The sequence below is a fragment of the Phocoena phocoena genome, chromosome 15, assembly GCF_963924675.1.
Source record: "Phocoena phocoena chromosome 15, mPhoPho1.1, whole genome shotgun sequence".
Taxonomy (NCBI): Eukaryota; Metazoa; Chordata; class Mammalia; order Artiodactyla; family Phocoenidae; genus Phocoena; species Phocoena phocoena.
Window position 1 is genome coordinate 4,219,347 of NC_089233.1, and position 15,726 is coordinate 4,235,072.

Sequence of the window (15,726 nt, forward strand, 5' to 3'; positions counted from 1 at the left end):
ATTTGCCTGGTGGAGCCCTTTCGGTCAGAGACTTCATTAGATTAGAGAGGGAGCACAGTCCTCCCAGCCCGGAGGACAGAGCAAGGGCTTTTGCCAAATGGGTCAAGGTGGAGAGATGCTGGGAAAATGCAACTCCACACTTGGCCGCCAGAGGGTGGGGCTCTGCGCTATTCGTGGGGTGGGGCGTGGCAGATTGGAGGCACCTCCTCCAGGGGTCCTCAGGAAGCCCCCAAGGAAGGCTCTGGAAATTTATTAATAGGGTTCATTACTCAACGTCCCCCGCTCCCCCAAACCAGAGACACATCGTGCCCTGTATGCCCACAAGAGCCAAATCACAAAACACCTTTGGCCAGTAGTTTGGCCCCGTGATCAGAAGATGCCAAATCATCTATGATAACATCTATAAAAGTTGGTTAGCACACCCCTTCTTCACATGCCCAGGCTCCACGCTCCTATCAAACATAGCAGCCCGGGACTTCCCTGGTGCCGCAGGGGTTAAGAATCTGCCTGCCAATGCAGGGGGCACGGGTTCGAGCCCTGGTCCGGGAAGATCCCACATGCGGCGGAGCAACTAAGCCCGCGCGCCACAACTACTGAGCCTGCGCTCTAGAGCCCGTGAGCCACAACTACTGTAGCCCGTGCGCCTAGAGCCCGTGCTCCGCAACAAGAGAAGCCACCGCAACGAGAGGCCCGTGCACTGCAATGAAGAGTAGCCCCCACTCAACACAACTAGAGAAAGCCTGCGTGCAGCAACGAAGACCCAACACAGCCATAAATAAATAAATAATTAAAAAAAAAAAAACTTTATGAAACAAACATAGCAGCCCAAGGGAATGGGGAGCCCCCTCTGTGGGAGGTGCTACTCCTGTTCCTATTTTTCAGATGGGAAAATGGAGACCCCGCATTTGAGAAGGGAGCAGTCACATCTCAGCAGAGACTATGTTGGGGGAGGACGCGAGCCAGGTGTCTGTGCCTGCACTGTCCTCCATTTCACACCCATCCTCCAACACCGGACCTTACCCTGCTTCTCCAGAGTCAGGGCTGGATGGGGTGAGCCTGCTTTACTCCCGAACTGTGAATGTTCTCCAGCTGGAGGGGCCTCCTTGGGCTCCCAATTCTCCCCCACGCTTCCCAGAGGGCCACCGCCACTATCCTGAGCTCCAAGCCCAGTCCATCCTTTCCAGGGGCTCTAGAATTCTCTCCAGGGCAGACTGACCTGGGGGTGACACAGGGGTCTCCTGGACACAGGTCCTGAGTCTGGAACTCTCACCTCCATCTCCGTCTGTCTTAGGGCTGGTCCATGGCATCAGTGAGAAGAGGGTCCACTCCTTTTGAAACTGAGGGCAGTCATCAGATCCATTAAGCTATAACTTGCTTAATAAATAATGAACTGTACTGACGTCAGCATCAAGCTTGCTTTAACTGTTGCTACAAAAAAACTTGCATGTCCTCCAAGTGGCCTAAACAATAAGATGTTTGCCCAAGTTGTTTCTCAGGCACTTGAAGTCGGCAGTGTCTAGCTCGAGCTTGAGCCGTTTAAGACTGGTTGAGACTACTGACCCCCCCCCCACGTGGGCATGCGCGAGCAGCTGATGTGTGGCCTCCTGACGTCAGAGGGTGGAGAACTCCACCCTCAGAACGTGCTGGAGCCGCCCTTCTCTTTCCATGAAGAAGCCTGTAGCTTAGCTTAACCTGCGCAGAATTACAGTTACCTCACAGTTTTCTTATCTCCAATCACCTTTCCCCAGGTGACTCCCCACGTGGCACCTTTATTCCCTAAATATCCTGAGCCCCTCCCCTTCAGGGAGGCGGGTTGAGATTTGTTCTCCTGTTCTCACCTGGTGGCCTCCTGAATAAACAAACGTTTTCTTTGCTGTGCACCTCACTCCTCACTGTTTGACTTGCTGTGCGTTGGGTAAAGAAAACACTCTCCCCAAGACCCTTAACTCAGCTCCTGCTTTCCCCAGACTCAAGGGAGCTAGGCTGGGACCCTCTGCTGCAGGGCTGGCACCTGGACAAAGGGTCTCCTCAAGCAACAGAATACAAAGAAACTAAAAGGGTCTAAAAATAACTGCAGGCATGCGCAGATGGGGCAAATTAGGAACAATGAGATACAAAAAGGCCACAAACCAACTGCCACTTCTGAGGTGCCTGGAGCAAAAGTGGGGCATGTTCCCTGCACCACCAAGGGGGTGGGCAGCCCACCTCAGCCGCCGCCTCCCCGGCAGACCCACCGATCCTCCCCCACCCTCGTCCCATTTCAGGAGCCCGCCCACCCTCCTTGGAGAGCACGTGAGGGCACCGGTTACTTGTTTTCACTCCCTCGTGCTGCAGCGCGAATCCCAAGAAAGATTTGCCGGAATTCCTCTTCCGGCCTCTTAAAAATTTCTGTTGATTAAAGGGTCCAAGGACCCGGGTCGGCATCACAAGTGTCACCAACAAAAGCCCATTAACAATTCCTGGGAAATGAAAATAGAATCTGGGTAATAAAATAAAGGTTTTTTTTTCCCTCTCTGTGCTTAGTCTAGTTTCACTTGCTCACAGGGTGCCGCGGGCAGAGGCCTGGCACCTGGCACTTCAGACCAGAGTTCCCAGTGTAAAAGAGTGCAATCTGGAGCCGTGAGCAGCACAGCTGCGACCCCCCCTCCCCGCATCCCGCCACTGCAAGAATCCTACAAAGCAGCCCCTACCCTGGCCTTTCGGCTTCTGGGCGAGGGCAGGTACCCTAGACCCCGAGCTCACACCTCTCCATTCTTTGATCAAAGAATAAAGCTTTTCTGTGCTTCTGAACGGAACTTTAGTCTCCTTTTCTTGGCTCCATAGGACACCGGGCAGAAGGACTCTCGTTGGGGACCAACTCGGGTGGGTGAGTAAAACCAGGGATCCCGGGGGCAGGTCCTGAGGAGGAAGAACCCTTGTGGGTGGCCCTCGTGTGGCTTCAAGGGGCCCTGCCCCTCCCCCCAGAATTTGCAGGCACAGGCCAGGCTCTACACGGGAGGGCGAGGTCGTCGTGCGAATGAACTGGCTGCCCCACCCACGGCTCCTGCCACGCAGACCGCGCCTGCTGGTCCCAGCATCCCCCGAGCCGCCACCTTCCATCCATACCTGCCCCCGGGGCTCAGCCCGAGGGAACCTGAGCTCAGAACCCCTGGTCGAGACCCAAGCGCTCAGAGCCGGGCATCCAGACCTCAACCCCTCAAACCTTTCTGAGGAAGACGAACCCAGGCCCCGGGCAGCGGCAGCCCAGAGGCCCCAACACCAGGGGGCCCACAGCCCAGCACTCACAGCCTGGGACGAGGAGGAGGAGGAGACCAGAATGGGGAGCCCGGCGAAAACCTCTGCTCCCCAGCCTGGGTAGCCCTGGGGACAAAGGTCAGCCTCCGGAACCCAGAGGCCATCCTTCAAACCACATCAAACGTCCCTGGTCTTCAGCCGGTCCCTCCCTTATCACCTCCCTGAGACCCTTGCTCCCTTCACAGCAGTAATTGTTTTCCATCAAAGTGTTGTCTGTCTCCTCATTAGCCTGGTAGCCCACAGGGCGCTCACGACTGGGGGTGTCCCCAGGTCCCCATACACAGCGGCCCCCGCGGGGGCGCAACAGTTCCGGGAGGAAAGAACGCGAGTTGGCGGTGCAGTTCCGAGCGCTGCCGCCAGAGGGAAGGGCTGCCCGCACGTTCCCCAGGGACGCGGCGCTCCCACTGCAGCCGGCTTCCCCGCGTGGGCCGGTTTGTCCACGGAGAATCCTGCGCTCTCCTGCCGGGCGCGACGCGCGAGGGTGCTCTCCGCTCAGGAGCCGAGCCGTGGAAGGGGGCGGTCGTGGTCTCACTGTTGGGCGTGCGGCTTTCCCGTGAAGGCCCTGTCTTCACTCGAGTCCTTCACCTGTGCCACCACCTCCAAGCGCAGAGCCCCTTTCTCTTCCATCTCAGGCTGGGGCGAGTGTCCGGGCAGGGTTTGAGGGGGTCCTGACGTCTCACTGCTCTCCACTCACTTTATCCAGCCCTCCTGTTATCAGCCTCACTCCTCATCCCCCCCCCACTAGGTCCCTGGGTCCCCCAACCCCTGAGCCCTCTCCTCTGCTGCAGGAACTTGCGCTCCCGTCCTGTTCGCTCGGCTCAGGCAACGCCCATCAGCACATCCTTGCTCTTCTAACATGGTGTGGACCCCTCTCTTCTGCTTTCACCTCTCTCCCCACCCCCCCGACCCCGCCCCCGGCCGAAGGGAGAGGCACGTGGGATCCTTGTTCCCCAACCAGGGACCAAACCTGCGCCCCCTGCAGTGGAAGCATGGAGTCAACCACTGGACCACCAGAGAAGTTTCTGCTTTCAACTCTTTTTATGTTCCCTTTATCCTTGGGGTTTAAGCCTTTTTAAAAAATAATAAATTCCGTGTTGCAGGTTTTCAGGCCGAGTGGAGATACGCCTGTCCCAGGCTGGTTGGTAGGTCTGGGGGAAGGTTAGATGCTGCATCCTGCAGATTCTGCGTGCAAATGATTGTAGTTTGGGCACCATTCTCTGGAGGTGGTGGGATGAAGTAAAAAGAGCAAAGATAGCCAAGCTGACACATACACTTACTTACGCAGGAAATGAATAGAACTACAGATTTGGGGGCTTCTGAAAGGGCAGTTCACACTGCTCTCCTCCCATCCGAAGTTTGTAATTCACTGAGAGACACACACAGGAGTCAGACACACAGACGTGAAAATATCAGCCTTATTAAGAATAACTCTGAATTGGAGGAATGATCTAGATCAGGGGCCATGTGGGTTGCCCAATACTTTGCACCTGCCAGCCACAGGTGAACTGGAAAGCCACAGGTGTCTTCTGTGAAGGAAAGAAGGACCCTAAGGACAGGTTGCCCCGGAGAGACCGGTTGGGGTCTGCTCAGCGTACTCAGCGCCTCCTCCAAACTCACAGATACTGTGAGTCCAGGTGAGCAGGGGGCGAAGGGGGTGGAGAGACCTTCTGTACTTCCTCAGAGGCGTGAAAATCCCTTTCTGGAAACACGAGGAGAGACAAATGTTGCCAATAGCATAAGATTTTTCCAGATCCCAATTTATATCCCAGCGGTGAAACCCATTTTCGGAAATAAAACAATAGAACAGGGGCTTCCCTGGTGGCGCAGTGGTTGAGAGTCCGCCTGCCGATGCAGGGGACATGGGTTCTTGCCCCGGTCCAGGAAGATCCTACATGCCGCGGAGCAGCTGGGCCCGTGAGCCATGGCCGCTGAGCCTGCGCATCCGGAGCCTGTGCTCCGCAACGGGAGAGGCCACAACAGTGAGAGGCCCGCGTACTGCAAAAAAAAAAAAAAACAACCCCAAAACAATAGAACACTTGGCATGTCCTCTTCAGATAACTGGGCATCATGCATCCCAAATATGGTGAATGGAAATTATGGATAGCATATAGTACCACCTTAGTGAAAAAAGGCGTAGATAGCCGAAGCCACAACTACACTGAAGAGCTGCAGGCCACTGACCTGAAAGTCATTGATTGTGTGCAACAGTGAGCTCAGGGGGAAGAGGGAGTTGTCTTTTCTGAGAAGCAGAAGGTACACATCACAGTGGTATCTTTAGATCAGCCAGAGTAGGATTATTTACACTGTGAAAATTGGCAAACACTACCAGTCGGGGTTCCGTTCACTCAGACAGCCAGTTGTTGACACTCAACATCACACCACTGCCTCGCTGCCCCTCAGCTTTACCAGCCTCGGGTACCACCTCCACCCACAGAAAGCAGTTTCCCCACTCCTGACCAAACCCCAAACCTGCTTCCCCTTACTCTTTTTTTTTTAAAAAATTAATTAATTAACTTTTGGCTGCGTTGGGTCTTCGTTGCTGCGTGCAGGCTGTCTCCAGTTGCGGCGAGCAGGGGCTACTCTTCGTTGCAGTGCATGGGCTTCTCATTGCGGTGGCTTCTCTTGTTGCGGAGCACGGGCTCTAGGCGCGCGGGCTTCAGTAGTTGTGGCACGCGGGCTCAGTAGTTATGGCACACAGGCTCAGTAGTTGTGGTGCACAGGCTTAGTTGCTCCGCGGCATGTGGGATCTTCCCGGACCAGGGCTCGAACCCGTGTCCTCTGCATTGGCAGGCGGATTCTTAACCACTGTGCCACCAGGGAAATCCCTCCCCTTCCTCGAGAGCGCGCACACATGCACGCACGCACACACACACACACACACACACACACACACCAAGCAGGTTCTAGAACTCATCATCCAGGAAGAAGGGATTGCAAATCAGTCATCCATCAGCAGTCGACAGTAGTACCTGCTTCTCCCTCTGGAGGGACACCCGTGGCCTGGCCTCTGTGGGGAGTGGCTTGTGGATTCCTTCCCCGCAGGCTCCACGCTGGATGAGGTCCTCAGGGCTGGTGCCTCCAACCACAAATGAAGCTTTTGAGGTGCACTTGTCAGCAAATCTGAGTCTTGCAGCAGATTAAAGCCAGACTAGAAGAAAATATCTGTCGTGGATCTGCCTCTTCCTTACCCGTGCAAAATTAATATTTCATCTGAATCTCGTTTTTCCCTGAATTAAACATGATGCCTAACTGAACTGACTCAGCCCTGAATTCTACACCATGTGACATTCTGCCTTCAGTTGCTGGATCCTACTCTGTTGTATACTCACCAGAACAGCTCTGTGCCCGGCAACCTGGGGCTGAGGTTTTCTATGTGATTAAGCCATCGTTCTCACAATTATCTGCCTTAGACAGTGATTCATTTGGCTAATATCTCGTTTAAGATCTTTTCATCTATGTTCATGAAAGATATTGGACTGAAAATTGTTCCTTTCTCAAAATTTAGTTCTTGGGGTTTGCAACAAGGCTATTCTGGCTTCCAAACACAGGTTTCCTATTCTCTGGAATTTGTATAAAATTGCCATTAATATTTTACTAAAGTGTTCAGAAGGATTTACTAATGAGGTCATCTGAGCCTTTCGATTTCTTGGTGGGAAAATTTTAAAATACAGATGAAATTTGTAAATTTTTACAAATTTAAAACTTTTTTAAACTTACAGTTTCAGTAAGTTGTGTTTTCCAGAAAGCTGTGCATTTTATCAAATGTATTGGCACAGAATTTTCATATCTTCTTCTTGACTCTGGAATGATGTCTCACTTTATTCCTTTCCTGATGGGCTGAGGCGAGGACAGAGGCAGGCGCTGCGGGCAGTGGAGTAGCACAAAGTCCAGGCACAGAGGATGGACCAGCCGCTGGACCCCCTCGTCTGTCCGGAGATTTGGGGCACATGCCCCAAAGATATAAGGGGTCCCAATACCAGGACCTGCGGTTACTGGCTGGGCATTCTGCCGGCAGAAGGAGCTGCCATTTGATTGGATGGTTCTGTCAGCCTGGGGTCCCAGAGACAACCTGAGTCACGCTGTGTTTTGAAGACAGGGGCAGGGCAACCATCACACCTTCTGGAGGCTTCCCTGCACCATTTGGGCCCAATATCTTTGTTAGGCATGCTCACTCCAGGCCCCTGGTGCACCCACACCCCCACCAGCCGCACCCCTACCCTCGTGAGCCAGTTTATAATTACCAGTCACGCCCACCCATCTTGCCTTTTTATGCCAGCCCGGCTGTCTGCACGTCCTCCCTCTCTGGCCTCCAGCTCTGCCCCCTGCCCCTTTTCTTGATGCCCATGCACCCATCCTGCCCCACCACCTGAAGACAGATGTCACGGTGGGCCATCTCCTCTGGCTTGGATGGAGTAGGGACCTCTCCAGACAATGGTTGGGACCCTCAGAGCCGCCGCACAGCTGGACGTGCCTGTGCTGTCCAGACGGCCCCACGGCCTGCGCCCGACGTCGGACCCCAGAACACAGGACAGAGCTGACGAGGAATCTGTCATTTCTTTAACCTCAAAACTTAATCTTAGCAAGTGTCCTCCTTCGTGATGACCCACTGTGCATCAGAATCACGCTGACCCCACGTTGTCAGCTCCATCTCGGGCCCGCAGTCCCCCCGCAACCCCGTCCCTGGCCTGAGCTTTAGCCCACTCACAAGGAATGCACCCCCGCCAGGTAAGCTCCATATTTACCCTTGCCTTCATCTGATATGAAAACTGGAAGAATGCCTTTTGCTGGCACAGATGGTTAATGGTCATGAGATCCCAAGGGGGGAAAAAACCCCATTTCCCGTCAGTGCCACCGTGTATCTCCCTTGGTTGTCAGATTCTCATTTTAGCTTTGGCCCCTGTGAATCCCCCTGTACCCCTTTCAGCAGCACAGAGTTTAGCTGCAAATGCCTCCGGATACTCGTCTGCCTGATCCTGCCTGTAGGTAAGTTACCCACAACGAACTTCATAATTGTACTCTATGGGGTTGCCTGCTTTGTCTTCGGTCTTAAAGTTTCTTCTCAATTTGGGGGATATTATTCAATATCTGTGTCGCCCAACACCCATCTATGTGTGTCATCTTCAATCTTCAGCACTAGGACACTTATAAGGACTCAGCATTTTTAAACAGTCCCATATGATCATCATTTTAGGCGACTTTCAAGGTGAGCCTGGGGCTGCAGCATCAGGGAGCGTGTCCCTCCAGACAGCACCCAGGGGACGCAGCTATGTGACCTCCATTCTCCACAACAAAATGTATTTGAGAATCAAATGTGAGCCACTCTTCTCTGGTAAGCCTCAGGCAACAGAGCCCAGTTCCTGCCTCAGGAAATTCCAAAAGGGATTAGGTAAAAGTAAAGAAGTTGTTTTAGATGGCTACACATTGGAGACTGGCCCGAAAAGGAAACTCCATGGCTGGCTGTAAGAAAGAAACTTATTACTAAATGGAGCTGGGGGTGGGGTCTGGTGAGGGTACACGTCTGTCCCCTGCCCACCCCCAGCCCCTGCTCCTGAGCCTGGGAAGGGACAAGAAGTGGGTCTTGGGTGGGTGTTATTTGGGGTTGGGGAGGCTCCAGGTTGCCCCGCCTGTAGCCCGGGATGCTCCTCACAGAGCCACAGGCCTGCCTCCCAGGCTCCGGGTCTGCACTGCTGTGGCAGCCACCTCATACCGCGGGAGGACAGCGGAAGTGAGTGATGTGCCTTGCAGCTGCCCACAGCGCTGTTTCCTCCAGCTTGGGTACCTGGGGAAGAACAAGTTGGCTCCAGGTGTTGCTGGAAGGGTGCGCCCTGGTCCTCTGTGCTGTGCAGTTCCTGGAGAGGCACTGAGCCCCAGGGCAGGTCCCCCCAGGGCTTGGAGCAGGTGGTGTGTGGGTCTCGGATGCCCCTCCAGACCTGTCCCCATATCCCCTCGACCCCCTCCCCCTCCATCTTCTGACCCACAGGGCTGAACCAGTCCACCCCAACCCAATCCTGTCCCGTTCTTATCTGTCCCTGCCCCTCTGTCCCATCTCTTTCTGTCCCATTATCTCCTTATTCCTGACCCTCGTCTGTTCTGCTGTATCTCCCTGTCTCTGTCCCTCGGGCCCCCTCCCTATATCTCTGTCTCTCCCTTCCTGGTGTCCCTCTGGCTTCCTCTCTTGCTGTGTGCCTCTGCCCCTCTTCTCCGTCCTCCTCTCCCCAGCCCCCAACAAGAGGCTGCTTCAACCTTGCTGGAGGCTCTGCAGGCTGTCCTGGGCTTTGGCGTCTGGGATGGGAGCGGCAGTGGCGGTGGGGACAGGGGCGCCCGGGAGCAGCAGCAGCGGGCACCACGTGGCCAGGCAGGCAGGGCAGCTGGGAGGGTGCGAGCTGTGGGTGGTCAGGGGCCCCGCCCTTTGTCCCCTCCAGCCCCACCCTCGCCCCTGTACTCCCCTCTCTATCCCCTCCCCCTTCCACGTGCCCGGTGCCTCACACACAGGTCTGTCACTTTTCACCTGCCCGCAGGCCTGCCCACAGGCCTGCCGTGTCTTCCGGTCACTGGCCTCTGGCCCCCCAAGGACTCTTAGATCCAAACAGTTCTCGCCTGAGGAGTGGCAGCTGCACCTTTTTGAGCCCAAGCCAAGCTCCACTGCTGACCGCACCCCTGGCCCGAGCCACGTCCTGTCCACTGTTACGCCCACCCCACCACTCTACAAAGGCCCTGCCCCCCAGGACAAAGCCACGCCCTATCACAGCAGGCCACGCACCTAAACCAGAGCCACGCCTCTATTTGTTGAGCAGTCCTGCCCCAGAATGGAGCCCCCAACGCCCTTGTGTTTGGAGTTTTGGGGTTCTCCAGTGTTAGGATCCCAGAGCCCTGCGCAGCTCTCTCCTGTTCACACTGCCCTGACTTCTAGCTCCTCAGCCTTCCTGAATTCTCAACTCGGGGAGGCCACCCAGCTCTGCTTCGGGTTCTCTTCCCTGCACTGTGGCCTCGGGGCCACTTTGTTTCTCTTCTCTCAGGGATCACTGTCCTGCCTGATGTCCAGTGTCAGAAAGCCATGGTTTCATCTATTTTGTCCAATTTTTCAGTTATGGAGCCAGGAGAGTAAATCTGTTTCCTGTTCCTCCATCATGGCTAAACATGGAAGACGAGGCATCTGCTTGTTATCTTTAGGGTGACTGCCTCTTTAGAGAAGCCTTCAAAAATTTATCTTTGATATTCTTAAATTTCACTTTAATGACATGGATATCTCAGTATCTCTCCTGTTTGGAGCTCCAACTGTTCTTTTAATTTGACATCATATTGGGTTTTTCACTTATATAAAATGGTCACTCCCCTCCCTCCATGTAGCTCCTCCCCTTCATTTGTGGGTGTCTTGCTGAAATCTCTACTTCTCACCTTTTCACATCACATTTTCTTTACTCTCTCTAAAGCCTTCTGCAAAAGCTCTTTGCTACACAGTGTCTCCCACTCATTAACCACGGGCTCATCTAATATATTGAATTTTTATTGTTGATACTAAGTATTTCCCTTCTTTTGAACTGTTTACCTCCACATCGCTTTACAAGTACACTTTTTTCTTTGAGGGTATTTATTTAGCACAGGTGGTTCTGTTTGTCTTTCTTCTGTGGCTGAAGTCCTCAGGGTTTTTTTTTTTTTTGCCAGAACTCACTTTCTCCTGGGAGTTCCTGCACTTTTGACTGGAGGATAGGCCAGTCCTAGTCCCGCTTCTCAGTGTGAGTTTATGGAGGACACAGCTGCCTCAGCAGGAACACAGCCAAGCAGGGATGGACCACCTGAGCCTGTCAACCCCTCCCCGACATCGTTGCTACAAAAGGACTCCGCTTCTTTAAAATCATCACTAAAATATCAAACTTCTTCTGACACAGGTCTCAACACCCTATATTTGTTTCATCTACTCCCCCCACAGGATTGGGGGTTCAGGGCTGGCTTTCCCCTCCCACTGATCAATCAGTCAGGCAGATTCCCCTGGGCTAACGTGTGGAGAGAACATTTGTGAAGGTGCGCTCGGCAGATGCCATGCTATTTGCACCAGTTTCTTCACTGTCCCGACTCCACATCTTCCTCCACTGAGCACAGCCGTCCCTTCTTCCCTCGGAGGATTCCTGACACTGTTTCCACTCCATACCCTTTGCTCACAAGTCTGCATTCAATGGCAGTTCACCAATCCGGCAGGAACTACAAGGGGGTTGATTTCTTTAATGTGAAAGAATATTTATTTTTTTTGTTATAATTACCACTGTGGCGACTGGGGAGGGTTACTTTTTTCTTTGTGGCCTTCATATAACTTAATTGGGGGAACACTGTGACGCTGTCATTGCCACGTTTCCCCTCTTTACAGGGATTAGGTGGGGGACTTCCCTGGTGGCGCAGTGGTTGAGAATCCACCTGCCAACGCAGGAGACACAGACTCGAGCCCTGGTCAGGGAAGACCCCACATGCCGCGGAGTAACTAAGCCCGTACGCCACAACTATTGAGTCTGCGCTCTAGAGCCCACAAGCCCCAACTACTGAGCCCACGTGCCACAACTACTGAAGCCCGTGCGCCTAGAGCCTGTGCTCCGCAACAAGAGAAGCCACAGCAATGAGAAGCCTGTGCACCGCAACGAAGAGTAGCCCCCGCTCGCTGCAACTAGAGAAAGCCTGCACGCAGCAACGAAGACCCAACACAGCCAAAAATAAAAATAAATGAAGTTTAAAATATATAGTAAAAAAACAACTAAGTACATAGTCCACACCATCAAATGTCATAATTCCTCACTGTTGTGCCATAAACCCAGCCAGCACCCCCCATTCCCCGTGCTGAGTGCTCTTACATTTTATACTGCAAGGTCTTAACTATATCCTTCACTCACTAACATTTGTGCTGTTAACTGCCTATTTTAAATTTGCTGAAAGGATAACTTGAAAACTTAAAAAATTTTTTTATCAAATCCAACTCACCGTTATGCTTAACCTCAAAGAAAGCTCACCTCTGTGACAGTGTGATGGCTATAAGATGCATCCCAAATTCAGGAATGTAAAAAAACAATTCGCCTGAGAAAATATGAAAGGTTTACACACATCAGTTCTTTATTGAAGAGGCAGTCCAGACCTATTTATATGTGCCAGATGCGTTTATATATGCAGAACGGTAGGATGACAACGTATGTAATGGCCCTGTCACCTTTTCAAATATTTACTGAAAATATACTTTATACTAAGCTTTACGGTCAGTGTAGGAAATCTTAGTAGTTGCCATTAAAACTAAGAGTATTTCCTGCACAAAAATTATGCAAAAGCTACCAGTTAATTCCTGTTACGCAGCATACTCATATACGTCTAGAAAAATATGGCAAGAGTGCTAGCGACAAAAATGGTAGACACTTGTGATTGTTAACAACATTTTATGTAAGTGTAATATACATGCAGAAAAACACACAAAGCTTGAGTGCACAGAACACTCAGATATTCAGCACCTAGATTTAGAAACCAATTATTACCAGCACCAGATGAATGCTCCTTGTCAGCCCTGGCCAAGGCTAACCACTATCCTGATTTCTAACTGCATAGCCAAGTTTTACCTGTTCTTATACTTCACCTGTTTGCTTTTGTGTCTAGATTCCTTCATTTAACATTCTTTGTGAAATTGAGCTGCTGTTGCCTGTGCTTACCACCCATTCATTCTCCTTGCCTTAGTGTGTTCTGTGGCGGAAACACACCACTGACGTTCAAAGTTCTACTGCATAGGTGCCTTCAGAGTTGTTTTTGAAGTTTTAGGTCATGAAAATTCTAGGACATGTCCCTTGGTGGACATATACATGCACAGTGGACACATTCATGCATGTCTGCTAGGTTTGGGTTTGTTAAAAGGGTACAAACACAGGTTTGCTCTAAGTGCCAGCTTTCCAAAATGGTTCTATCAATGGGCAATACCACCAGGAGTGTAAGCAAGTTCCTGTTACATTCTTGCCAAATCTTGCTTTTTCATGCTTTTCATTTTAACCATTTCAGAGGGTGGCAGTAGTGCCACACAGGGTTTTAAATCCACCTTTTCCAAGATTATTAATAAAATTAACATACCTTTTCATATGTTTACTGGCCATGTGGATAGCCTCTTTTATGAAGTGGACGTCCAAGTCTTTTGCCCATTTTTTTTTCCTTGTAGATTTGTAGGTGTTTTTATTGTAGATCAGGGGTCAGCAACTATGGCCTGCTGGCCAAATCCTGTCCTCCACCAGTATCTGTGAATAAAGTCTTATTGGGACATAGCCACGTTCATTCGTTTGTGTCTTATTTATGGCTTTCACACTACGACAGCAAAGTTGAGTAGTCGTGAGTGAAACTGTGTAGCCCACAAAGCCATATATATATTTTATTTATTTATTTATTTACTTATTTATTTTTGGTGGTACGTGGGCCTCTCACTGTTGTGGCCTCTCCCATTGCGGACCACAGGCTCCGGATGCGCAGGCTCAGCGGCCATGGCTCACGGGCCCAGCCGCTCTGCGGCATGTGGGATCTTCCCGGACCGGGGCATGAACCCGTGTCCCCTGCATCGGCAGGCGGACTCTCAACAACTGCACCACCAGGGAAGCCCAAAGCCCCAAATATTAATACTATCTGGCCCCTCACCAAAAACGTTTACCAAGCCCTCTTCTACACTCGATTCTGCTGCCATGTATTTGAGTTGCAAATATCTTCTCCCCTCTGTGGTCTGCCTGTTCACTTTCTCAATGGTGGCTTTCTGAGAAAGAGAAGTTTTTTAATGTAATATAATATACTCAAATTAACAAGTTTTATTTTCTGATTAACTGCTTTTTGGGTCTTAAGAAAACTACTTGCTGTAAGGTTATAGTCTTCTTATAGCTTTATTATTTTACATTTCATACTTAAAACTGCACTCCACCTCAATTGATTTTTCTTTTTTCTATTAAATTATGAAATTTAAATGATGACAGAGCATTTAGTGGAAAGAACATCCTTTCCCACATTACGATGCATTATTACCTTCACCAAAAGTCAGGTGACTGAATTACGTTTGGGTGTTTCTGGAATCTTTATTCTGTTCCACTGGTCAATTTGTTTATCTTTGTGCCATTACCACACTATCATAATTCCTATGGCTTTGTAACAGTTCTTGATATCTGGCACTATAAGTTCTCTAGTTCTGTCTATTCTAGAAGATAGCTTTGACTATTATTGGTCTTTTGAATTTTCACATGAATCTGAGAATTTTCACTTATAAAAACTTGCTAGGATTTTGATTAAGATTGCATTGAATATATGAATTAATTTGGGGAAAACTGACATCTTTTTAAGATTGTCTTGCAATCCATGAACAGGATATATCCCTCTGTTTTGTAATTTTTTTTCCCCCTGGATACAATTCTTGAAAATACAGTGTTAGGTAATTTCCCCCCCAGGCACTTAAGGATTTCTGATATCACTCTAAGTGACATTGTTTTAAAACTTTTCATTTTCTGTTCGTTGCTGGTATATTAAAAACCAATTTTTGCATAATGACCTTGTATGTGGGGATTCTGCTCAATTTACTCAATTCTAATTATCTGAATATTCCCTAGAATTTCTTATGTATAAAAGCATGTCATCTGCAAATAAAAGTTTTACTTCTTCTAATCCTTAAGCCTTTTCATTCTTTTGCTTCCCTTACTTTCCTGGCTAGGTCCTTCTACACAATACTGAATAAAATTAGTCATAGCAGATAACCTTGTCTCTTTTTTTGATCTTGGAAGAAAACTTTCAATATTTCACCATTTGATATGCTGTTTGTTGTAGTATAAGATACTCTTTAGCCAATAAAGGAAGTTCCTTTCTATCCATAGTTTGCTAAGAACACAAATGGATGTTGATTTCACCACGTTTCCTGCATACTAGACTACTTTTCTTCAATGTGATTGGGGTTTTTTTATTATTAAAATACCCTCACATTCCTGGAGTAAGATCCATTTGATCACTGTTTTACCTTTTTTCCAGAAATAGTCTGTTTTGCTAACCGAGGATTTGGTCATGTGACCACTATAAACGAGTTACTGGTGATCATAATGAAATTAGCATGACTGGTTTAGTTCACTCAGGATTTACCCTCCGTGTCTTGTGAATAGTAGATACCTAAACTCTTCCAGCAAGTAAAGAGAGGGAGGACACTGAGGTTAATCAACAAAAAATGTCTGCTAGAAGCTTGCATTCATTTGTTCCAAAATACTGGGACTAAGAGACAATGCACAAAATAATGACACCGTATTCATATCAACTAAAAGCACAGGTAAAATTTCTGAATTACGAAATAGTGGCATACTGCACACTCAAACCTATGGGTTAAAAAACAAGAGTGGTAGGAGAGCTGGGCCTATGTTATAGAGCATGAGCAGTGCAGCCATCCTTCACTGAACAGACTAGATTCCAAATCATCTA